The sequence below is a fragment of the Callithrix jacchus genome, chromosome 17 (genome assembly GCF_049354715.1).
Source record: "Callithrix jacchus isolate 240 chromosome 17, calJac240_pri, whole genome shotgun sequence".
NCBI lineage: Eukaryota > Metazoa > Chordata > Mammalia > Primates > Cebidae > Callithrix > Callithrix jacchus.
In genome coordinates this window covers 50,635,940-50,662,339 of record NC_133518.1, presented here as the reverse complement: position 1 = coordinate 50,662,339, position 26,400 = coordinate 50,635,940, and the positions used below count along the sequence as shown (strand labels likewise).

The following is a 26,400-nucleotide window of genomic DNA, read 5'->3' as shown; positions in this document are numbered from 1 at the left end:
ATTCTTCCTATGGCCGAATAATATTCTATTGCATATATACCACACCTTCTTTATCCATTCATCCACTGATGGGCACTTAGGTTGACTACATATTTTGGAGTTTTTTGGGTTTTTTTTTTTTTTTGAGATGGAGTCTCACTTTGTTGCCTGGACTGGAGTACAGTGGCATGATCTCAGCTCACTGCAACCTCTGCCTCCCAGTTTCAAGCAATTCTCCTGCCTCAGCCTCCCATGTAACTGGAATTACAGGCGTGTGCTACCATGCCCGACTAATTTTTGTATTCTTAGTAGAGATGGGGTTTCACCATGCTGGCCAGGCTGGTCTCCAACTCCTGACCTCAAGTGATTCATCTGCCTTGGCCTCCCAAAGTGCTGAGATTACAGGCATAAGCCACCACACCCAGCCTGACTACATATTTTGACTAATGTGAATGATACTGCAATAAATAGCATGCATCTATCTCTTCAACATACTGATTTCCTTCCTTTGGGGTATATATCTAGTGGTGGGATTGCTGGATCAAGTTTTAGTTTTTTGAAGAACCTCCAAACTGTTCTCCATAATGGCTGTACTAATTTACATTCCCACAAGCAGTATACCAGGGTTCCCCTTTGTCCACATCCTCTCCAGCATTTGTTATTGCCTGTCTTTTTGAATGCAAGTTTTTAACTGGGGTAAGATGATATTTCATTGTGGTTTTGATTTGCATTTCTCTGATGATTAGCAATGCTGAGTATTTTTTCATATATCTGTTGCTATGTGTATGTATTCTTTTGAGAAATGTTTATTCAGATCTTTTGCCCATTTTTAAATTGGATGATTTGTGTTTCTGCTATTGAGTTGTTTGAGCTCCTTATATATTCCTGTTAGAGATAAAATGCTTGTTGTTAGGTACTATAAGGAAAAATTAGCATTCAGACAAAAATTTTCTCAACAAGGCAATTTTACTTTCTGCAAAAAGGGTGCTCCTGTTAGCCATCTTGCCACAAAAGTACAATGAACAAAGGAAAGGCAGCCATATTTATTTCTTACACATTGGGTTCTTACTGCTGTGTCCTGTCTCTGTTGGTTGAAGACAGACCTCACAATCTAAACTGAACCTGACTGGCTAACAACTTAAAACTTTTCTAAATAGGAAAAGGCAATGGAGATCAAAGAAAAAGAGGAAGTCTAAATAAGGAAGGGACAGGGAATTGCTTGTGAAAGGACCTAGAAAAGTAATAACAATTAAATATTTGATATTAAATATCTTGGTTAAAGTACAAGGACATAGAATGCCCTTATTCCTTTATATCTAACAGCTACATAGGAAAGGACTTAGAGAGTTATTAGCAAAAAGAAAGAAGGCTTTGAAGAAAGTTAGTCTTTAAAAGAAACTACTATTTCTAACAATTCCTGTTGTTAATCCCTTGTCAGACAGATGGTTTGCAAATATTTTCTCCCATTCTGTGGGCTGTCTCTTCACTTTGTTAATTGTTTCCTTTGCTGCGCAGAAGCTTTTTATTTTCATGAAATCACAATTGTCTATTTTTGCTTTGGTTGCCTGTGCTTTTGAAGTCTTACACAAAATAACTTTGCCCAGATCAATGTCCTGGAACATTTCTTAGTGTTTTTTTTCTAGTACTTTCATAGTTTTAGGTCTTTCATTTAAGTCTTTAAACCATCTGATTTTATTTTTGTGTATCCTAGGAGACAGGGGTCTAGTTTTCATTCTTCTGCAGATAGTCAATTTTCCCAGCACCATTTATTGAAGAGGCTGCCCTCTCTCTTTGGTTTATTCTTAGTGCCTTTGTTAAAGATGAGTTGGTTGTAAATAAATTGATTTATATATTGGTTCTCTATTCTGTTCTATTGATTTGTGTGTCTGCTATTTTGCCAGTGCCATGCTGTTTTGGTTACTATAACTTTGTAGTGAATTTTGAAGTCAGGTAGTGTGATGCCTTCAGCTTTGTACTTTTTGCTCACAATTTAAATTGCTTTGGTTATTTGGGGTCCTTTGTGCTTTCACAAAATTTTAGGCTTTTTAAAAAAATTTCTGTGAGGAATGTCATTACTATTCTGATTGAGATTGCATTGAACCTATAAATTGCTTTGTACTGTTATTTTATCAATATTAATTCTTCCAATCCAATGAGCATGGAATGTCTTTCCATTTTTTGTGTCCTCTTCTGTTTTTTTTTTTCAGTTTTATAGTTTTCCTTATATAGATCTTTTACTCCAGTTAAATTGATTTCTAGATATTGTATATTTTTACCTTGTAAATGGGATTGCTTTCTTGATTTCTGTTTCAGATTATTTGCTGATAGTGTATGTAAATGCTACTGATTTGTGTGTGTTAATTTTGTATCCTGCAAATTTACTGAATTTGTTTATCAGTTCTAACAGTTTTTTGGTGGAATCTTTAGGTATTTCTAGGTATTAAAATCATGTTGTCTATGAACAAGCCTAATTTGATTTCTTTCTTTCCAGTTTGGATGCCTTAATTTTATGTTATTGTGTAATTGCTCTGGCCAGGACTTCCAGTATTATATTGAATAACCATAGTAAAAGTGGGCATCCAGTCAGGCACAGTGGCTCACACCTATAATCCCAACACTTTGGGAGGCTGAAGCAGGAAAATCACTTGAGCCCAGGAGTTTGAGACCAGCCTGGACAACATAAGAAGATCCCATCTCTATAAAATAAAATTTTAAGAAATTATCTGGATGTGGTAGATCACACCTGTGATACACAGCTACCTGTATATCACCGGATCCTTGGGGCATTGTTTTTCTCCCATCCAAGTACTAACCAGGCCTGACCCTGCTTAGCTTCTAAGATCAGATGAGATCAGGCACCTTCAGGGTCGTATAGCCAGAGATGGGGTGTGGTCACTGAAATCTCTGTGGTCAGTGGCACCTTTGCTTGAGTTTTGCTCAGGCCCACTGGGCTCATTCCACCCACTGGCCTGGCAGGCTGTGCTCAGCTCATGCTACTGGCCCTAATCCCCTGCCTGCCAAAGGTGAGCCAGGAGTGGAGTGGTGGGGGATGTATGAGCAAATAAGCGTGAAGTCTGGCCACTGCTCACAGCCGTGAGCTGTGGTGGGGTGGGCAGCTCCAGGCACTGGCATGCGCACTGGCGCCCTGAGAGTCTGCAGCTGGACCAGGCATTCTGCAAGCAGCTTCCACAGCTGGTACTGGGGAATGCCATGGTTCCCAGAAGCTTGGAGATACCGGCAACTGCAGAGCCCCAAAGAGGGTGTCACAGCCCTGGCTTGGAAAGCTCCTAGGTCTGGGCTTCCCAAAGTGCCACAGCTCTTCTCTCCTTCTCTCTTTTCTCCTTCTCATCACCTGCAACATGGTGAGCAAGGGGTATGTTTCAGTCCTGTTTGTGTCACAGCTCTTTCAGCCCCAGTACCCCAAGTTCTATACCTCAAGTTCTATCCCACATACAGGAAGAATGAGGTATGCAGGTGAGTAGAGGGGGAGCAAGGCAAAGTGGTATGTTACAGAGCCACAGAACAGCTCAGAGGAGACCCACAGTGGGTAGGTCATCCTGACAAGGGTCCAGCTATCAGCAGATAGGAGACCCACAGTGGGTAGCTCCTCTCTGCAGGCAGGTCATCCTGATGTCTGCCCAACTCTGACTGAGTCCAGGGTTTTATATGGCCTTTAGAGGGGAGGAAACACATGCTGATTGGTCCATGGGCAACTATGGGTGGGGAGAGGCTGGGCAGCAGAAACAGGCATTTCCAAGCCTGCAGGGGCTTCCCCAACCCCTGAGACTTCAGGAATGCTGGGGTCTGCAGCCACAGCTGGGCAGCCTTAACTCTGCTCCACAATTGAGCAGGTGCTAGGAGCAGAGAGAGGCCAGGCAGCAGACGGGGCATTTCCAAGCCTGTGGGGGCATGAGGGGCTTCCCAGGCCCCCAAGGGAGCAGGAATGTCCAGTTCTGCAGGGCAGCTGGGCGGTTGCAGCTGCACCTGGGAAGGTGGGGGCTCCTGTCTCTCCAACTAGGAATGAGACCAGCTTTCACCTAATTCAAGCTTCCACAGGCTCCCGCCAGCTTCCTGGCACACACAGCCCTTACTACAGCCAACATCTTTGCATTGGCTGCTCCAAATAGGCTGCTGCTGCCATCACTTGGAAGGTTAAGGTGGGAGAGATTGTTTGAACCCAGGAGGTGGGGACTACAGTGAGCCATGATCATGCCACTATACTCCAGCCTGGGTGACAAAACAAGATCCTGTTTGAAAAAAAAAAAAGTGAGCATCCTTCCTGGTTTTTAAGAAACTCCCTGCCAGTAGTTGCTAGGGGGCTAACCTCCTCAGGTTACAAAACAGACCTCTAGGGGGCAGTGTTGTCCAAACTCCACAGGCCAGCCTGCTGATCTCAGGGGAACCCAGCCTGAGTACCCTATTATGTACTATGTTCATGGAACCTAAGGCATCATTGATTAAAAGAGATATCATTCCTGGATGTGCCACTAAAAATAAAACTATTCCAGATAGAAGTCTACTAGAACTCAGATAAAGCTGAAACAGTAAAGGCCTCTGTGCAGGGGGTCCATGAGAAATATACAGAAAAATGAATGAGAGCCAAAAAGGGACAGGCACAGTAGGACAGCAAGAGAAGTTGCATGTTCAATTTTGCCATGGGTGGAGGAAGTGAAATATCCGCCCTCATAATTTGAATCAAAAGTTGGTTCTCCTGCAGATTTCTGGACTACTTGTGCCATCCAAAAACCTCAGACAGAGAATTTTATGTAACATACAAATGTCCCTCAACTTATGATAGAGTTATGTCCTGATAAATCATCATAATAAGGTGACTATATCATAAGTCAACTTTATCCAGTTGGAAGTCAAGGGCCACACTGAATGCAAATTGCTTTCACACTATCACAAAATTGGAAAATCATAAGTTGAAACATTATAAGTCAGGGACCATCTGTAGTTTCACATTTTTATGAGTTCCTTGTAAGGGTAGAACCCAAAGCTTATATAATTTGATGCACTTTTTAAAAAAAGAAATATAAAATATCTTACTCTTGCAAATTTTATAAAAACCTATGATCAGGCAAAGCATGATGGCTCACATCTGTGATCCCAGGGTTTTGGGAAGCTGAGGCAGGCAGATCACTTGAGACCAGGAACTTGAGACCAGCCTGGCCAACATGGCAAAACTGTGTCTCTTTACTAAAAATACAAAGAAAATTAACTGGGTGTGCTGGGGCATGCCTGTAATCCCAGCTACTCTGGAGTCTGAAGCATGAGAATCACCTCAACCCAGGAGGCAGAGGTTGCAGTGGGCTGAGATCGTACCACTGTACTCCAGCCTGGGTGACAGAGTGAGGACTCTGTCTCAGAAAAAATAAATAAATAAATATATGTATGTACATATATATACACATATATATATACACACATATATAATCACATATATATACACATATAGATACACACATATATATATACATATATATATACACACATATATATATACTTGATCCCGTGAAGCTGTGAGGAGGAACCCTTTCAGAGCCTTGGAAGGGCCATGTAAATGAGGGTCCTTGAAGCTTTACTCTCATTGGTAAATCAGTCTGTGCCCCAAGTGACTGGCAGAAGCAAAAAAAATCCTCTACATAGGCCAATAACAAGGTCTGAAGTTAAGGCAGCAATAAAGAGCCTACCACACAAAAAAAGTCCAGGTCCAGATGGGTTCACAGCCAAATTCTACCAGACACGCAAATTGGAACTGTTACCATTCCTTCTGAAACTATTCCAAATAATCCAAAAAGAGGGAATCCTTCCCAAATCATTTTATGAGACCAACATCATCCTGATACCAAAACCCGGTAGAGACTCAACAAGAAAAGAAAACTTCAGGCCAATATCCATGATGAACATAGATGCAAAAATCTTCAATAAAATACTGGCAAGCCGATAGCAACAGCACATCAAAAAGCTTATCCACCATGATCAAGTAAGATTCATCCTGGGGATGCAAGTCTATAAACGTAATTCACCACATAAACAGAACCAAAGACAAAAACCACATGATTATCTCAATTGACGCAGAGAAGATCTTTGAAAAATTCAACAGCCCTTTATGCTAAAAACCCTCAATAAACTCGGTATTGATGGAACGTATCTCAAAATAATAAAAGCTATTTATGACAAACCAACATCCAATATCATACTGAATGGGCAAAAACTGGAAGCATTCCCTTTGAAATCTGGCACTAGACAAGGATGCCCTCTCTCACCACTCCTATTCAATAAAGTACTGGAAGTTCTAGCCAGAGCAATCAGGCAAGAAAAAGAAATAAAGGGTATTCAAATAGGAAAGGAGGAAGCCAAATTGTCTCTATTTGCAGACGACATGATAGTATATTTAGAAGACCCCATTGTCTCAGCCCAAAAACTCCTGAAACTGGTAAGCAGTTTCAGCAAACTCTCAGGATACAAAATCAATGTGCAAAAATCACAAGCATTCCTATACACCAATAACAGACTGAAAGAGAGCCAAATCAAGGACAAACTGCCATTCACAATTGCTACAAAAAGAATAAAATACCTAAGTATATAACTAACAAGGAACATAAAGGACCTCTTCAAGGAGAACTACAAACCACTGCTCAATGAAATAAGAGAGGACATAAACAGATGGAGAAACATTCCATGTTCATGGTTAGGAAGAATCAATATCGTGAAAATGGCCATACTGCCCAAAGTAATTTACAGACTCAACGCTATCCTCATCAAGCCACCATTGACTTTCTTCACAGAACTGGAAAAAAACACCATGAACTTCATATGGAACCAAGAGAGAGCCCGCATAGCCAAGTCAATTCTAAGCAAAAAGAACACAGCTGGAGGCATCACACTACCAGACTTCAAACTATACTTCAAGGCTACAGTAATCAAAAAAGCATGGTACTGGTACCAAAACAGAGATATAGACCAATGGAACAAAACAGAGGCATCGGAGGCAACACAACATATCTACAACCATACAATCTTTGATAAACCTGACAAAAACAAGCAATGGGGAAAGGATTCCCTGTTTAATAAATGGTGTTGGGAAAACTGGCTAGCCATGTGCAGAAAGCAGAAACTGGACCCCTTTCTGACACCTTACACTAAAATTAACTCCAGATGGATTAAAGACTTAAACATAAGACCTGGCACCATAAAAACCCTAGAAGAAAATCTAGGCAAAACCATTCAGGACATAGGAGTAGACAAGGACTTCATGACCCAAACACCAAAAGCATTGGCAACAAAAGCCAAAATAGACAAATGGGACCTAATCAAACTCCACAGCTTCTGCACAGCAAAAGAAAGTCATTAGAGTGAATTGGCAACCAACAGAATGGAAAAAAATTTTTGCAGTTTACCCATCTGACAAAGGGCCGATATCCAGAATCTACAAAGAACTCAAACAGATTTACAAGAAAAAAGCAAACAAGCCCATTCAAAAATGAGCAAAGGATATGAACAGACACTTTACAAAAGAAGACATACATGAGGCCAACAAACATATGAAAAAATGCTCATCATCACTGGTCATTAGAGAAATGCAAATCAAAACTACATTGAGATACCATCTCATGCCAGTTAGAATGGCAATCATTTAAAAATCTGGAGACAACAGATGCTGGAGAGGACGTGGAGAAATAGGAACACTTTTACACTGCTGGTGGGAATGTAAATTAGTTCAATCATTGTGGAAGACAGTGTGGCAATTCCTCAAGGACCTGGAAATAGAAATTCCATTTGACCCAGCAATCCCATTACTGGGTATATATGCAAAGGACTATAAATCGTTCTACTATAAGGACACATGCACACGAATGTTCATTGCAGCACTGTTTACAATAGCAAAGACCTGGAACCAACCCAAATGCCCATCGATGATAGACTGGACTGGGAAAATGTGGCACATATACACCATGGAATATTATGCAGTTATCAAAAACAATGAGTTCCCGTCCTTTGTAGGGACATGGATGAATCTGGAGAACATCATTCTCAGCAAACTGACACAAGAACAGAAAATGGAATACCGCATATTCTCACTCATAGGTGGGTGATGAACAATGAGAACACATGGACACAGGGAGGGGAGCACTACTCACTGGGGTCTGTTGGGGGAATAGGGGTGGGACAGTGGGGGGTGGAGCTGGGGAGGGATAGCATGGAGAGAAAAGCCAGATGTGGGTGAAGGGGAGGAAGGCAGCAAATCACACTGCCATGTGTGTACCTATGCAACTATCGTGCATGTTCTGCACATGTACCCCAAAACCTAAAATGCAATAAAAAAAAATACTCTACAAATGAATGCGATTTTAATGAATCAACAGCAACCTTAATGACATACCATCAACTATTATGATATTCTGATTTCAGAGATGTTGAAGTACAAAACAATATGCTTCTTGGGAGCAATGAAATATGGTACTTCAAAAAGAAAAATGATAATGTAAATTTTAACCCTGACTTGGCTAAGACAATGACAACAGTGAGGACAGCTGTCATTTATCAAGCCCCTACAGCGTGCCAGCCTTCTTACAAACTTTTTTTCTGCTCCTCCCATGAGCTTAGCACCACCACCAAAGACTTGAAAAATGCAAGGTGGTGATTCCTACCGAATCCACGACTGACTCACTTGTTAGATCAGTGCACAAATCAGCTAGGTAATGGATAATGACCATAGATTATCACAGACTAATCAGGTGGTAAGCTGAATCACAACAAGAATTGCAGAGGTGATATTTTTACTGGAGCAAATCCACACAGCCCCCGGCACATGGCATGCCACTACTGACCTGGCAACTGCCTTCCTCTACCTACCCCCTCCCCAGTCCTCTCCTGCTCTGTTGTGGCAGGGACAGCAGTAGACTTGTACTGTCTTGCCTCTGGCTATATTAGCTTGCCTGCACTTGGTCAGAATGTAATCTGTAGGGACCCAGAAACCCAAACTGATCCATTACATGTCTTTATCATGCTAATTGGACTTGGAGAGCCCCAAAGAGCTAGCACCTAAATGCCTTAGTAAAGTACATGTATGCCAGAAAATGGGAGATAAAGCCTGACAATATTCAGGAGTCTGTCACATGTGTGAAGCCTCTAGAGTCCAGTGGTCTGAGCTTTGTTGGGATAGACCTTCTTCTTTTTTGTTTTTTCAGATGGAGTCTCACGCTGTTGCCATGATGGAGTGCAGTGGTGAGATCTCAGCTCACTGCAACCTCCGCCTTTCAGGTTCAAGCAATCCTCCTGCCTCAGCCTCCTGAGTAGCTGGGACTACAGGCACATGCCACCACAACCAGCTAATATTTTATGTTTTTAGTAGAGGCAGGGTTTCACCATGTTGGCTAGGATGGTCTCAATCTCTTGACCTCATGATCTGCCTGCCTCAGCCTCCCAAAGTGCTGGGATTACAGGTGTGAGCTACCACACCCAGCAGGGATAGACCTTCTAACGTGAGATTCAAGATGTACTTTACACCAGCTGCCATGAAGAAAGAGATACAAAGCTTGATTTTCAGAAGTAACACAAGCCAGATTAGAGTATCTATTGCTGTGAACCACTAACTCAGTAACCCTCAAGGTACAAGGTTTTTGGCTTTTGTTTTTGAATTTTTTAGTTTTACATAATTTCAGGCTCACAGAGCAGTTGAAAGAATAGTTGAAGAATTGCCATATACCTGTCACTCAGATTTCACATATATTAACATTTTCATAGGCAGGTAGATAAAAGCAAATTATTTTTAAGTTGAAGTAGTTAAATTTCTCTTAGTTCTAGGAATTTTGACTGATAGACATTGACTGGGGAGGGAGGTCGAGGTTGCTGGCTGACCAAGGCCATCTGTGGTCGGTGGCATGTTGGTGGCTAAAGCAGGCAATGTGTAGTGGGGCAAGGCTGCGTCTTAGTGACTACCTGGATGGCCAGCAGAGCCAGGTGTAATGAGATGCTGCCATGGAGCTCCTGCCGCCAGGTACAGTGTGGCCCATGTGGAGGCCACGGTGCCACCCTCTGGTGCTGAGGTGCCCACACTGTGTGGAGCCTGCCCGGCTTAGGCGCCAGTGCCGATGACCCAGCCAGGCCTGATTTAGCCCCACCAGGCAGGCAGCAATGCCCCCTCTCAAGCATGAAGCTCCCTCCCTGAGACAGGAAGCTGTTGGAGAACTCCAGCTTTGAAGCCATCAACTTGCAGCTAACTGTAGAGAGCAAAGACACCCTCATTATTGGAAGGATTGAGAGCTACTCACGTCAGACAGCAGGAGACGACAAACACCGGTGTAAGCTGTTCTGCCATGAGGGCGTACTGAAGACTCTCTCCCTGCCCCAGACTTCAGGCCTCAGCCCCAGGAGCCTGAGCAAGAACCAAGGTGGCAAGGAAGAGGGCCCTCCAGGGACAAGTGGGATTGCAAGACTCTCTTCCACTTGATTGCCATGCTCAGTGAGTCCTTTCAGGCCTGACTATGACCTCAGCACAGCCCACAGCCATGGGTTCAGCTGGAAGCCCAGACTCAGCTGGGTGGTGAATGCAGTCAATTGCAGTCTGTTCTCAGCTGCATGGGGGGACATCAAGGCCCTGAAGACACAGCTGCGGAATGCAGTGGACAGAGCGATCTGTCTGACTTCATGAGACACCTGCAGCTATAACCAGACTTGGACTCAGACCCCTTCAGGGAAGATGATACTGTCTGGTCCTTCAATTACTTCTTCTACAGCAAAGAGCTCAAGCAAATTGTCTTCGTCAGCCACCACTTCATTTGCTGCTCCACCTACAAACCCTCAGAGGCAGGCAATGAGCTGCACGTGGAACTGGGGGAGGAAGAGGAGGAGAAAGAAAGAGGCGGAGGCAGTGAGGGTGGGGCTGAAGAAAACAGACCATGGAAGACAGGGTCCTGGTGATTTGTATGTGATGAGGAGGAGCAGAAGCCCCAGCTTTATCCAGCTTCAAATGCCAGGACCTGCCCACCTTAGAGGCCCTGAGGCCTCCCCAGCTGCTGGCCAGACCCTGGTGCTACCAGAGTCTCAGTGCTGCCCAAGGCTACACCTGCCTGGCCCTTTGGCTCCAGCCTGTTGGTGTCCACTCACCCCCATAGGCTTTTGCTGCCCATGCTGTGGCTGGACTAGACAGCACAGGGCCTGCTGCAAAGAGCAACCACCTTGCCCAAATGAAGCAAGGCGGTTGCTCCTTTGTACTTTTGCTGAGCCTACATACTCCAGCCCAAAGGTCCCATGGCCAGAGATCATGAGCTCCAGTCTTGGGCCAGCCCTTAGTGCCCACCTATAACCTCACCTCACCCATTTGGCCACATTCACTGAGTGTCACTTTGCTGCAGGTCATTTTTTTCCAATAAAAATTTCTGTAATTTAAAAAAAAAAATGGGACAAAAATTTAAAAAATGTATAACATGCTTATGAATGCTGACAACCCCACCTCCACCAGCACCCCACCCCAGCTGCCACCACCTCCAGTACAAGTGCAAGCACAACACCACCAACCCCATGGCTGCCAGTGTCCTATCCCCCCAATCTCCCAATCCCCCCAGTGCACCGCCACTGCTCACTGGCATGAGCACATGCAGGAACACTGCCTCCTCAGTCCTGCCGGAGCCCCTCCCCAGCTATACTCATGCACCCTGCCATGCTGCTGCAGCTGCTGGCATATGTGAGTACATACAGATCTCACTGACACCACCCTGACCAAGCACTTTGGCTGGCATCTTCCATCACAGTGCTGTGGCCAGCAGACTGGGAACACCTCAGCCCCTCCACCAGAGTAGATTCCTAACCTTGAGGGTTCAGAGAGCCTTGCCAGAAGCCCAGTACCAGCGTGCAGCCCAGGAGTGGTGAGCCGAGACTGGGCCCCCCACAATCTTCCAGAAATGAAACAACTCAACCAAACCCACCATATACCACAATCAAACCAAAGTCACCAAAGAAGCTAAAGGCGAAAAACCCTATCCAAAGGACAGCAACTTCAAAAACTGAAGGAACATCAGCCCACATGGATGAGAAAGAACCAGCGCAAGAACTCCAGCAACTCAGAACATCTGAGTGTCTTCTTACCTCCACACCACCACACCAATTCCCCAGCAATGGTCCCCAGCCAGGCTGCAGGGGCTGAAATGACACGCTAGAATTTGGAAGATGGATAAGAATGAAGATCGTTGAGATTCAGGAGAAAGTTGAAACCCTATCCAAAGAATCTAAGTAATCCAATAACATGCTACAGGAGCTGAAAGATGAAATGGCCATTTTAAGAAAGAATAAATTGATCTGATAAACCTAAAAAACTCATTTCAGGCCGGGCGCGGTGGCTCACGCCTATAATCCCAGCACTTTGGGAGGCCGAGGCAGGTGGATCACGAGGTCAAGAGATCGAGATTATCCTGGTCAACAAGGTGAAACCCCGTCTCTACTAAAAATACAAAAAATTAGCTGGGCATGGTGGTGAGCACCTGTAATCCCAGCTACTCGGGAGGCTGAGGCAGGAGAATTGCTTAAATCCAGGAGGCGGAGGTTGCGGTGAGCCGAGATCGTGCCATTGCACTCCAGTCTGGGTAACAAGAGCGAAACTCCGTCTCAAAAAAAAAACCTCATTTCAAGAATGTAATAATACAATCTCAAGTATTAATAGCAGAATAGACCAAACTGAGGAAAGGCTCTCAGAGCTTGAACACCAGTTCTCCAAAATAACTCAGACAAAAATAAAGAAAAAATAATTTAAAAGTATGAACAAAACCTCCAAGAAATATAAGTTATGTAAAGAGAGCAGATCTACCATTCACTGGCATCGCTGAAAGAGGAGAGAAAGCAAGCTACTTGAAAAACATATTTGAAGATTTTGCCCATGAAAATTTCCCCAACCTTGCTAGAGGCCAACATTCAAATGCAGAGAACCCCTGCAAGACACTTTACAACATGACTATCCCCAAGACACATAGTCATCAGATTTTCTAAGGTCAAAATGAAAGAAAAAGTTTTAAAGGCAGCTGGAAAGAAACAGCAGGTCACCTACAAAGGAAACACCATTAGGCTAATAGCAGGCCTTTCAGCAGAAACCATACAAGCCAGAAAAGATTGGGGGTCTATATTCAGCATTCTTTAAAAAAAAAGGGAAAGAAATTCCAGCTGGGCACAGTGGCTCACACCTGTAATCCCAGCACTTTTAGACCAAGGCAGGTGGATGCATGAGGTCAGGAGTTTGAGACCAGCCTGACCAACATGGTGAAACCCCATCTCTACTAAAAATACAAAAATTAGTGGGGCGTGATGGCGGGCACCTGTAATCCCAGCTACTTGTGAGGCTGAGGCAGGAGAATCACTTGAACCTGGGAGGCCGAGGTTGCTGTGAGCCAAGATATCAACATTACACTGCAGCCTGAGTGACAGAATAAGACTCCATCTCAAAAAAAAAAAAAAGAGAGAGAGAGAGAGAAAGAAAAGAAATTCCAACCAGGAATTTCATAGTCAACCAACTGAGCTTGAGCTTCATAAGTGAAGGAAAAATAAGATCCTTTTCAGACAGACAAATGCTAAGGGAATTTGTTACCCTTATATGATGTTATATAATAGTAAAGGTTTCAATTCAACGAGAAAACCTAACTATCCTAAATATATATGCACCCAACACAGGAGCACCCAGATTCATAAGTTCTTAGAGACCTAAGAAGAAATTTAGATAACCACACAATAACAGTGAGAGACTTCAACACCCCCACCGACAGTATTAGACAGATCATCAAGGCAGAAAACTGGTAAAGACGTTTGGGACCCGAACTCAACACAACCAAATGAACCTAACAGACATCTACAGAACTCTCCACCCAAAAACCACAGAATATACATTCTCATCTGCACATGGCACATACTCTAAAATCAACCACAGAACCAGCCTTAAAACAAGTCTCAGCAAATTCAAATAAACCAAAATCATACCAACCACACTGTCAGACCATGGCACAATAAAAATAGAAATTAATACTAAGAAGACAATTCCAAAGAATACAATTACACGGAAATTCACCTGCTCCTGAATGATTTTTGTATAAACAATGAAATTAAAGCAGAAATCAAGACATTCTTGAAACTAATGAGAACAACAATACAGCATACCAAAATCTCTGGAACACAGTTAAAGCAGGATTAAGAGGAAAGCTTATAGCACTAAATGCCCACATCGAGAAGTTAGAAAGATCTCAAATTAACCACCTAACATCACACCTAGAGGAACTAGAAAAACAAGAGCAAACCAACCCCAAAGTTAGCAGAAGACAAAAAATAACCAAAATCAGAGCTGAACTGAATGAAACTAAGATGTGAAAAACCATCCAAAAGATCAACAAATCCAGGACTTGGTTCTTTGAAAGAATAAATAAGATTGATAGACTAATGAAAAAAGAGAGAGGATCCAACTACACACTATTGGAAATGACAAAGGGGACATTACACCAACTGCACAGCAATGCACAAACCCTCAGACTACTGTGAACACCCTATGCACACAAACTAGAAACCCAGGAAGGAATGGATACATTCCTGGAAACACATAACCTCGCAAGATTGAACCAGGAAGAGATTGAAACTCTGAATGGCCCAATAATGTTGTGTGGGCATCATAGAGAAACCCCCCAACTCTACACAAAATTTAAAGTGAGAAAATTAGCCAGGCGTGGTGATGCACACCTGTAATCCTAGCTACTTGGGCGGCTGAAATGGGAGGATTCCTTAAGCTCAGGAGTTTGAGGTTTCAGTGAGCTGTGATTGATGTTCTCCCTTTGTGTGTCTGTGTCTCTGTGTCTTTTCTTCTCTTCTAATAAGGATACATGTCATATTGGATTAAAGGCCAATTCTCCTCCAGTAGGATCCCATCTTAATCAATTACATCTGCAAAAACTCTTATTTCCAAATCAGGTCATGTTCTCACATACTGGGGATTGGAGCTTCAACATATCTTTTTTGGGAGTCACAATTCACAATTCAACCCATCCAACAGAGCAGTTATTTTATAAAATGTCCTCAACTTGAGCTCTGATATTTCCTCAGGTTAGATTCAAGTTGCACACTTTTGGTTCATATACCATAATACTCACCAGGAGGCACGTGATATCAACATGTCCCACTACTGGTGATACTAATTTTGTTTACTGGTTTAAGGTGGCGTGTGCCAAGCTTCTCCACTATAGAGTTATTGTTTTTCATTTGTAATTAATAAGTATCCTGTGGAAAAATACTTTTAGTCTGTTTTTAGTAAATGTTATTCCTCAAACTTTCTTCCCCATGAGTTTTTGTTTTAGCATCAACTGGCAACTCCTGCCCAAGTCGGTTGTTACTATTATGGTTGCCAAATGGTGACTTTGAAATTCCATCATTTCGTCTGCATTTTTTAGTTGGCTTTCTTCTATAAGAAATAATCTTCTGGCCGGGAACAGTGGTTCACACCTGTAATCCCAGCACTTTGGGAGGCCAAGGTGAGCGGATCACCTGAAGTCGGGAGTTCGAGACCAGCCTGTCCAACATGGAGAAACCCTGTCTCTACTAAAAATACAAAATTAGCCAGGCATGGTGGTGCATGCCTGTGATCCCAGCTACTCAGGAGGCTGAGGCAGGAGAGTGGCTTGAACCTGGGAGGCAGAGGTTGCGGTGAGCCAAGATCATGCCATTGCAGTCCAGCCTGGACAAGAAACAAAAAAAAAAAGAGGTTTGAAGGAAAGAATTTTCCTTTCTCCCCTAATTGTGTGTGTGTGTGTGTGTGTGTGTGTGTGTGTGTGTGTAACAGCATGGACGCATGGAGAGGCTGCAAATTCTGAGCAGGGTGTGTAGCAAAAAGGTATCTGTAGCAAGCTGAGGTGCAGAGCCAGCTGCCTGACACTGCACTGATGACCAGCACACTCAATAAGCAGAAGTGTCTTTTGCAGATGAAGGTAATACATAGAACCCTTGGCATGCCACAGCAGAAGAATAACAGTCCTAGAATATTTGAGAAAGGCTATGTCCACCACTGTTGTCAATTATTCTCCACTATAAAGCAGCTCCTGAGTTACTCCTGAAACCTCATGGATTGAGCACTTGGCTTCAGGAGCTACTCTGTACCTGGACGATGTGAATGGCATTCCCGCTGAACGCCAGTGTATTCCAGCAATAGGGAGCAGCAGCAGGAGAATGAGAAATGTAGGAGAGTGAGGTCAGGGTATTTATTGCCCTGCTCCTCCTGCAGCATCACCACAGGCCAGGTCTGATGATGCGCTGAGGAAAAATATCACTCCTATGACATTTCTACCAAAAATGCGTATTCCAAATCTACTCCTGAGAAAACATCAGACGAGCTCAAATGGAGGGACAGTCCACAAAATCGTTGGCCTATACATCCCAAAAAGCATCAAGCTGATAAAAGACAAGGAAAGAGTGAGGAACTGTGCAGATTAAAGAAAACTAAAAAGACACGACAACTAAATGCAACCCATGAACCTGGATTGTATCCTGGACCAGAAAATTGTTTTCTTTTGTTATAAAGGACACATTTTGAACAACTAAAGGAATTTAAATAAGGTCTGTAAGTCAGATAATAATATTGTATCTATCTTTATTTCCTAATTTTCTTGTAATTGTATAAAAGATTAGGCTCAGGCCAGGCACGGTGGCTCACACCTGTAATCCCAGCACTTTGGGAGGCCGAGGCGGGCAGCTCACCTGAGGTCAGGAGTTTGAGACCAGCCTGATCAACATGGAGAAACCCCATCTCTACTAAAAAAATTACAAAATTAGCTGGGCATAGTGGTACATACCTGTAATCCCAGCTACTCGGGAGGCTGAGGCAGGAGAATCGCTTGAACCCAGGAGGTGGAGGTTGCAGTGAGCCGAGATTGCACCATTGCACTCCAGCCTGGGCAATAAGAGCGAAATTCCATCTCAAAAAAAAGATTAGGCTCGTTCTATACAAGCTGAGTTATTGGTTTTGTTTTTGTTTTTCTGAAACAGGGTCTTGCTCTGTCACTCAGGCTGGAGTGCAGCAGTGGAATTACAGCTCACTGCAGCCTTGACCTCCCTAGCTCAATCAGTTTGCCCTTCTCAAACTCTCGAGTAGGGACTGCAGGTGCACACCACCACACCAGGCTGGTCTCAAACTCCTGCATCTAAAGGATCCACCCATTTCAGCCCACAAAGTGCTCGGCTTACAGGTTCGAGCCACTACACCTGGCCTTAATCTTTTTTTTTTTTTTTAATTAACAGGTGTTCAGTATTTTCTCAAGCCTTAATTCTTAAATAAAGAAAGAGTCTCACTATGTTGCCCAGGCTGGTCTTGAAGTCCTGGGCTCAAGCAATCCTCTCACCTCAGCCTCCCAAAATTCTGAGATTATGGAGGTGAGCCATCATGAGAAACTTATGCTGCCTTTTAAGAAAACTGAGTTTTTAGTTTAATTTTACTTGAATTTAACACAAGAAAAAAATGAAATTAAATTCAAATAAATATTAGACTTTTAATACTAATTTTTTTCACCCTAGGAAATATTCATTGTTTTAGGATTACTCTGTTCCTATAGGTTTTTTAAAAAAATGAAAACTGTTAAGAATGTTTTGGGTCTTTTTTAAATTTTTTATTTCCATAGTTATTGGAGAACAGGTGGTATTTGGTTATGTGAGTAGTTCTTCAGTGGTGATTTGTGAGATTTTGGTGCAAGGAGGTTGGAATGTTATATATTCTTTTAAGTGCATGTTTCAGTTTTACATTGTATCAATTGTCTGTATACTACAAGACATGTAATTATTGACATAAGTATATTTCTTTCCTTTTCCCTTCTCTTTCACTCTTGTTTTTTGCTCACATCATTTTTGCTTTATCAAGCTGTATAGGCTTAATATATTTACTTTATCAAGATTTATAGGCAAAGTGGCTCACACCTGTCATCTCAGTTCTTTGGGAGGCTGAGGCAGGCGGATCACTTAAGGTCAGGAATTCAAGACCAGCCTGGCCAACATATGCTATGTTCTATCTGCCTGAAAATTCTCTTGTTTCTTTTTGGGGCACCTGTTTTGCATTATAGCTCTAGATATAGAAAATATATTTTTCTAGTTTTATTTGTTAGACTCTGTACTTCAAAGCCATCAAAGGTTATCTTTGCCCTCTTCTATGTCTATCATCTTCTTTCTAGATTAAAAAAATTTTTTCTGGCTGGGCATGGTACCTCATGCCTGTAATCCCAGTACTTTGGGAGGCTGAGGTGGGTGGATCACCTGAAGTCAGGAGTTCGAGACCAGCCTGGCCAACATGGTGAACCCCCATCTCTACTAAAAATACAAAAAATTAGCCAGGTATGGCGGTGGGCACCTGTAATTCCACCTACTCAGGAGGCTGAGGCAGGAGAATCGCTTGAACCTGGGAGGCAGAGGATGCAGTGAGCCAAGATGGAGTCTTGCTCTTGGTGCCCAGGCTGGAGTGCAGTGGTGAAATCTCGGCTCACTGCAACCTCCACTTCTCACATTCAATCGATCCTCCTGCCTCAGCCTCCTGAGTATTACAGGTGTGAGCCACTGTGCCTGGCCTATTCTATGTGTTCTTACAATGCAAAGCATTTGAGGAAACATGCCCTTGTTAGAGGTGGTATGTTCTTCTGTACTGGTATCTTTGTATGCCTTTTGTGTTCTAATCATTTCTTCAACATATATTTAAGTACCTACTACTGCGAGACAGTTTCTAGACTCTGGTGATACCACAAAACAGAAGAAGTCCTCGTTTTCATGGCACTTATACTGCATGTGTATGCTTGTGGTGTGCATAGCGTGTGTTGGGGCAGGTATTTGGGTGTGCTATCATATGTTTACATAGTTACTACACGTTTCTTGCCGTTTTACTGGCAGATAACTGGGCGGTGTTACCTAGGTCTTTTGTTTCTCTAAGAAAGTCAAGAGTGAATTCTTGACATTGTGTTCAGAGTATCTGGAACCAGTTTGAATTCTTCGGGGCTTCAGATTAAATTCTCCACGTTGGTTTTAATCCACTTTTCTGTAGCCTGAGGAGAGAACTGTTAGGATTAAATTTATGGACTTCAGCCTTACAAATGGTAATTCAGTTTCCTGTCATGTTTGCTTTATAAATTTCATTTTGATTACAAACAATATAACTACGTTTTCAAAAAATTGGTAAAAGAATAAAATCACTCATATAGGATTCTATTGAAAAGCTGTTTTTATACTTTTTTTTTTTTTTTGAGTAACTGGACCATCACCTAAAAATAAAAAAGCTGAGGAATCCAATAGAACTAGCCCATAGTCTCTATGGCAACCTATAAGAAAATTCATCCTATGACTCTGAAAACTCTTTATTGACTGTTTGGAAGCAAACTACAGAGCTTTTTCTAACAGCTCAACACAAACGAGCAATCCTGAAGGTGATCCATGTCTTAGTTATATCTCATAACAAAAATAATCTCATTTTTTGTGCCCATGTGCAAGCATAATTTCATTTGTGTTCAAATTGGAAATGTGGCCTCCGCCTTCTTATTTATCTTCTTGGTCAAAAACCTTTTCGGTTTCTTGGGTGAAATGAAAAGGAATGATGTTGAGTATCAGAAATAAAACATTTCCTCTCTAGGGTGTCTCTAAAACAAAAAGGGAAGGCAAGTGGCAGAACCTTTGGCTAATTCATTGAAGACAAAGTTGCCTTAGGCAGCCACAAAGAGATTTGTCCAAGGATGTTACAGACTCTCAAAAGAATCGAGTACAGAATGATCATATCAGCTGGAGCTAAAGAATATTCCTTCCTCTGAACAGAAAATATATCTCTAGGTTTCCTGGCAGCTAGGGCAGAGAAGAAAATGAAAGTGATGTCATACTTGTTTTTGCCTTATAAATGACTGTGTTCCAAAATGTTGGAAGACTCATTTCTTCCCACCTTTGAGCTCTGAAAGGACAATTTGTACGTGACTCTTATGTATAGGATCATGCACAATGGAATAGGCAACATTCTCAGTAATCGTGTGTAACAAAAAGAGAGAGAGAGAGAGAGAGAGAGATTTATTATGACTGTTTCTTCTATGGTCCCAAATAGGAAGACAATAAAACAAGATGTGGTTCTATAAAGTCATGTCACAGAGAAATTCTCTAAAGTCCTGTCTAGATTAATAAATCCATTGTGTGATTTTCTTCTTGCTTCGTGTTCTATTTTCCACTGCTCCTGCCTTTGTACTTTTTCTGTGATTCTGTTTCTCTCTTGGGGCTGAAAGCATCAACTGTGACATGCCATTGTTCAACAAACCATCTTGGCAGTGAGAAGAGAATGAGAGAGCTGTCCTCAGAGGCAGGTCCCGGCGGAGGCAGGAAGCAGACGCCATTTTTCCTTTATTCTCTCGATTCTCCAAGCCCTTTCTATGTGGCCACCACCTGTTGGTCCCCACTGCTCTCTGGGCTTACAACTTCTAACTGCCATGTCCTAGCCAGGCTCACCTTCTCAAACATTGCCACAGCTTTAAAATTACCTCTTTTTATTTTCTATCAAATCTTCTCTTTTCTCTGAGCTGAATGAAGCATCAGAAGGAAATTATGTCTATCAATCCAAGTTCAGAGAAGCAAAACTACAAAGAGCTCTGGGATAAGGGGGCAGGTGCAGTGGCTCATGCCTATAATCCCAGCACTTTGGGAGGTTGAGATGGGCGGATCGCCTGAGGTCAGGAGTTCAAGACCAGCCTGGCTAACATGGTGAAACCCTGTCTCTACTAAAAATCAAAAAACTGGCTAGGCATGGTGGTGAACACCTGTAATCCCAGCAATTCAGAAGGCTGAGGGAGGAGAATCACTTGAACCTGGCAGGTGGAGGTTGCAGTGAGCCAAGATCATGCCACTCAACACCAGCCTGGGCAATAAGAATGAAACTCCATCAAAAACAAAAACAAAACAAAAAAAAAAAACGACAAAGCTCTGGGATAAGGGATTTGCAATTAGACCTTACACCATGATGGGAGGAGCTGGGAAGTGAAGGCTTTAAATAAGCGAGATCAGAGAGTCATTAATCTGGGTTTGAGAAGTAGATCCCACTGTCAAATTCAAGAAGCAGATAGAGAAGTCTACAAAAAGCACCTGCCTGTATTGGCTGTGGGTCCACACCAAGCATCAGATGATAAGGCTGGGGCTGCTGCTGGACATCAGGGCCAGCACTTGATAGGAAAGCTGGTCACAGAGCGTGGAGGGCAAGGACGAGTTGGAACCCACTGGGCACTTCCACATCTGCCACTGCACCTAACCACAATGACCTTCTGAGAGGAGTGGCTGCTTCTTCTCCACCTCCCAAATTTTGTGCAAATTACTCTTTTAGCCAACTCTAATCTGAGACCATGTAAGAAGATTATGGGCCAGGCACGGTAGCTCATGCCTGTAATCCCAGCATTTTGGGAGGCAGAGGCAGGTGGATCATCTGAGGTCAGGAGTTCGAGACCAGTCTAACCAACATGGAGAAACCCCGTCTCTATTAAAAATACAAAAATTAGCTGGGCATGGTGGCATGTGCTTGTAATCCCAGCTACTCAGGAGGCTGAGGCAGGAGAATTGCCTGAACCCAGGAGGCGGAGGTTGCGGTGAGCTGAGATCGCGCCATTGCACTCCAGCCTGGGTAACAAGAGCAAAACTCCATCTCAAAAAAAAAATATATATATATATATATATATATATACAAAAATTAGCTGGGTGTGGCAGCATGCCTGTAGTCCCAGCTACTCAGAAGGCTAAAGCAGAAGAATCACTTGAACCTGGGAAGCAGAGGTTGCAGTGAGCTGAGATTGAACCTGGGAAGCAGAGGTTGCAGTGAGCTGAGATTGCAGCATTGCACTCCATCCTGGGCAACAAGATCGAGACTGTGTCTCAAAAAAAAGAAGAAAGAGGATTCTGAAAATGTAGTTCCCAGTTTAACCAAGTTGACAGTAGAACAATCTAGGATAGTGTGTTTTGATAAACTCCTACTAAGTTACAAATCAATGATATTCAGCTGGGCGTGGTGGCTCATGCCTGTAATCCCAGCACTTTGGGAGGCTGAGGCAGGCGGATCACAAGGTCAGGAGTTCTAGACAAGCCTGGCCAATATGGTGAAATCCCATCTCTACTAAAAATAAGCCACGTGTGGTGGTGGGCACCTGTAGTCCCAGCTACTCATGAGGCTGAGGCAGAAGAATCACTTGAACCCGGGAGGCGGTGGTTGCAATGAGCTGAGATCATGTCACTACACTCCAGCCTGGGCAACAGAGAGAAACTCCACCTCAAAAAAAAAAAAAAAAAAAGATGTTATTTGTGAAATCCCCTCAGAAGGTCACTTTCCAGTAAAGAAGATTTTTAGTTCAAAGGGGTCTCAGGCACTGACAGGCCAATACGGGCCCAGGAATTATTTTCCTGGTGCCCTAGTTTACTTGCTCCAGAGCTTTTCAACTTTTCCACCCACAAAGCCCAGCCCTAATTATAGTGGACAGTAAGTGTCCTTTAGTAGATCCTGGGCAACTAGGCTCGTAGCCCAGAGGAGCCCCCCACAGACTCATAATCTCTTTGAAGTCTTCTGTTCCATCTTCCTTAGTCCTGCAAATCTTGACTCGTACCTTACCATACAGCATATGTGTGCTTGTTTAGTATAAAAATAAATTTTGTTTAAGAGAAAGGGTCTCACTCTGTCACCAGGCTGGAGTGCAGTGGCATGATCATAGCTCACTGCAGCCTCAAACTCCTGGCCTCAAGCGATCCTCCTGCCTCAGCCTCCCAGGAGTGAGCCATCCTACCTGGCCTCTGCCCCATTAATCTTTGTTTCCACCAGTAGTGCCAACCTTGGCATGCTTTACTACCTGTTAGTGTTTGTCTGGCTTCCCAGGTAATCTGTGAGCATCTCGGTGGCCGATACTGTCAGAAACCTACCCATTCCCTCTTCTTCCTTGCTAACAGAAAACTAATATTATTTGGAGGAATCATGACTAGTCTAAACCTGTCATGGAAATCTCGTTGTCCTCTGCCAGCGAATGATAAGGCTAAGCACATGACTCAATTCTGGTCATCAGGATGTACAGAGAAATCTGCTGAGAAGCTTCTGGGAAATATTTCATTTTTTAAAAAAAGAAATATACCTTGAGAAATGTCTTATTAAAGAGGACACTTTTGGATACTACATCCCTTGCCTCCTGCTCTGGACGTAGTAGTATGATAGTTGGGCTGTGGCAACCATCTTGTGACCATGAGGAGATAGATATGCCAAGGGGAGCAGAGCAGAAGGAAGGATAGGAAATACCTGAGTTCTGTTCTTTTTTTTTTTTTTTTTTTTTTTTTGAGACAGAGTCTTACTCTCTCACCCAGGCTGGAGTGCAGTGGCACGATCTTGGCTCACTGTAACCTCCACCTCCTGGGTTCAAGCAATTCTCCTGCCTCAGCCTCCCAAGTAGCCAGGATTATAGGCACCTGTCACCATGTCCTACTAATTTTTCGTATTCTTAATAGAAATGGGGTTTCACCAGCCAGGCACAGTGGCACATGCCTGTAATCCCAGCACTTTGGGAGGCCAAGAAGGGTGGAACACCTGAGATCAAGGCTTCAAAACCATCCTGGCAAACATGGCAAAACCCCATCTCTACTGAAAATACAAAATTAGCTCACAAGGGGACTCATGTCTGTAATCGCAGCTACTTGGGAGGCTGAAGTAGGAGAATCGCTTGAACCTGGGAGGCAGAGGTTGCAGTGAGCCAAAATTGCACCACTGCACTCCAGCCTGGGCAACAAGAGTGAAACTCCATCTAGAAAGAAAGAAAAAGAGAGACAGAGAAGAAAGAAAGAAAAGGAAGGAAGGAAGGAAGGAAGGAAGGAAGGAAGGAAGGAAGGAAGGAAGGAAGGAAGGAAAGAAGGAAGGAAGGAGAAAGAAAAAAGAGAAAAAGAAAGAAAGAAAAGAAAGAGATAAAAAGAAAGAAGAAAGAGAAAGAAAGAAGAAAGAAAGAAAGAAGGAAAGAAAGAAAGAAACAGGGTTTCACCATGTTAGCCAGGTTGATCTTGAACTCCTAACCTCAGATAATCCACCTGCCTCAGCCTCCCAAAGTGCTGGGATTACAGGCTTGAGCCAGCTCACCAGGACAGAGCTCGAGTTTTTGAATGGCTGAGCAAATCAAACCAAATACCTTTAGACATTTTTCTTTATAAACATGCTTTTAGGGTTTATGTTACCTACAGAGGGCTACCCTGAAGGAACCTGCTATGAGCTGAACTATACCCCCAATATTCTGAAGCCCTAAACCCCAATGTGGTACTATTTGGAGATGGGGCTTTGTAAGGAAATCAGGGTTTGATGTGGTCATTAAGAGTAGGGCCCCCATGATGGGATTAGTGCCCTTATAAGAAGAGACACAGAGAGGATGCTTCCTCTCTCTCTCCATTCAGGTGAGGTAGGTGAGGACGCAATGAGAAGGCCACTATCTGCAAACCAGAAGAAGAGCCCTCACCACAAACTGAACCCTCCAGACCTTGGTCCTGGACTTCGTCTCCAGAACCGAGAGAAATAAATTTCTGGTGTTTAAGCCACTCAGTCTATATTTTGTTATAGCAGTCCAAGCTGATGAAAATAGGACTCTAACTGGTAGATACCTAAGTAGCTAATATTTACTGACTGCTTACCATATGCTAGACATGTTCTAATGTTAAAAGCACCAACTCATTGAAATCTACACTTTTCCAGTGAAGTGGGTACAATTGTAACCATAGTCATCATATACATAAGGAATTTGAGGCACAGCAAGGTTGGATAACATGCCCCAAATCACAAAGCTAGTAAGTAGTAGAACTGGGCTTTGAACCAGGTTTGTCTGGGTCCTGAGTTCACACTCTCAACCATTATCCTCCACTGCATTTCGAGGTCACCCCGTGCCGTATTCATCCTAAAATTCTCAAAGGCTGGCACAGTGTCTGACACATATTAATGCATGTATTGAACGCTGATGTGCAAAGCAATCTCTTAATTTTGTCAACAATCATCTAATTTCATCCTCATAATAACCTTATTAGTAGGGTGACTAATCATCCTGGTTTGCCTGGGACTGAGCAGGGATTTCGGGATGCTGGACTTTCCAATGAAAACTGGGACAAGTTGGTCACTCTACCTATTAGGTCAGTTCATGCTCGCACTGTGACTTTCAGTAGCCCTAGACACCATTGTAAGTGTTTGAGTACCCTATAAAATTAATTTTTTATTTTTATATATGAGAAAAATTAAAACATTTTCTTCAATGCTAAAAGTTTACTTTTTTCTGATTTTAAAGGAAATCAAATCATTTCATAGATCCTAAAAATATTATGGGCCCTAGTCATTGAGCCCATGTGGATGAGTTGACCCTGCATTCATTCGTTCTGTCCTAATTCCCATTTCACAGACAGCTTAAGTAACCTGCCAATAATCCTTCGTCTAGGAAATGATGGAGCCAGAATGAATTCATGCTGTCAAACTCCAATGCCTATGCTCTCTTAACTGCTACTTCAGTGTTTTCCAAACAGTTTTATGTTGACCCATAATTTAAAAAAAAACTTATAGCACAATGCAGTACTCATATGCACACATACAACACACATATATAACTGAATTAAAAGTTTCATTTAACAATACTGACTCTTACTACACTAATTTGCACTGATATTTTCTATTCTATTGTATTTTATTCTATTTCATTTTTTTATATGCTGCTTGCAGCCCAATATTTTGAGTTCATGACCCTTTGATATATTGTGGCTCACAGCTTGAGAAATCTTACACTCTGCTATAATATCATTTAATAAATATTTGTTGAGTAAAGTTCTTAGGTGCAAGGACAGGGTAGGGACATCACCCAACACAAATATTTTTTTAGCCAAATAACTATCAGTCTCATCTGTCTCTTTCACAACTGAAATAACATGAAAAGGAAACGTGTTATTTTAGAAACACAATGCCAATGGCTGATTTAATATTTTACAGTATCTGCTTCCTGGAAAGAATGTGATGAGAGCTTTGATTTTTTACATATTTGTCTTGAGGAAGTCTTAACATTCCATCCTTCTTCAGCAGTGCTTAAGATAGGGTATTAAAAGGTCCTTAAGAAAACTCATGAACCCAGGGGCTGAAATGACACAGCTCAGTCTTCCATCTGTGCATGACTATTTTCTCCTTGATTAATCAACATGAGCCTGTCACTGGGTTCCTTTAACTGTGTCCTAGGGAAAAATGTGACTTTCAAGCTGACTAGGTAGATCAATAAAGGTTACTAAACTAGACCCCAAATGCAGACCAAGCAACGTAAATACACTATCTGGCTGATTTTAATCACTCTGAAGCCCACAGGACTTCAGAACCCCTAAACAAATATGCTGACACATCATTAGTTATTCTCAACTAACACTGAGGGAGTGACTTCCTTCTGATTTTGGGGACTA

General features: G+C 42.7%; 1 pseudogene; it reads left to right on the top strand.

Annotated features, from left to right (window-relative positions):
* Window positions 1-8,691: 8,691 nt before the first annotated feature.
* Window positions 8,692-10,916, top strand: LOC118148821 (repressor of RNA polymerase III transcription MAF1 homolog pseudogene; annotated as a pseudogene).
* The last annotated feature ends 15,484 nt before the right edge of the window (window positions 10,917-26,400 follow it).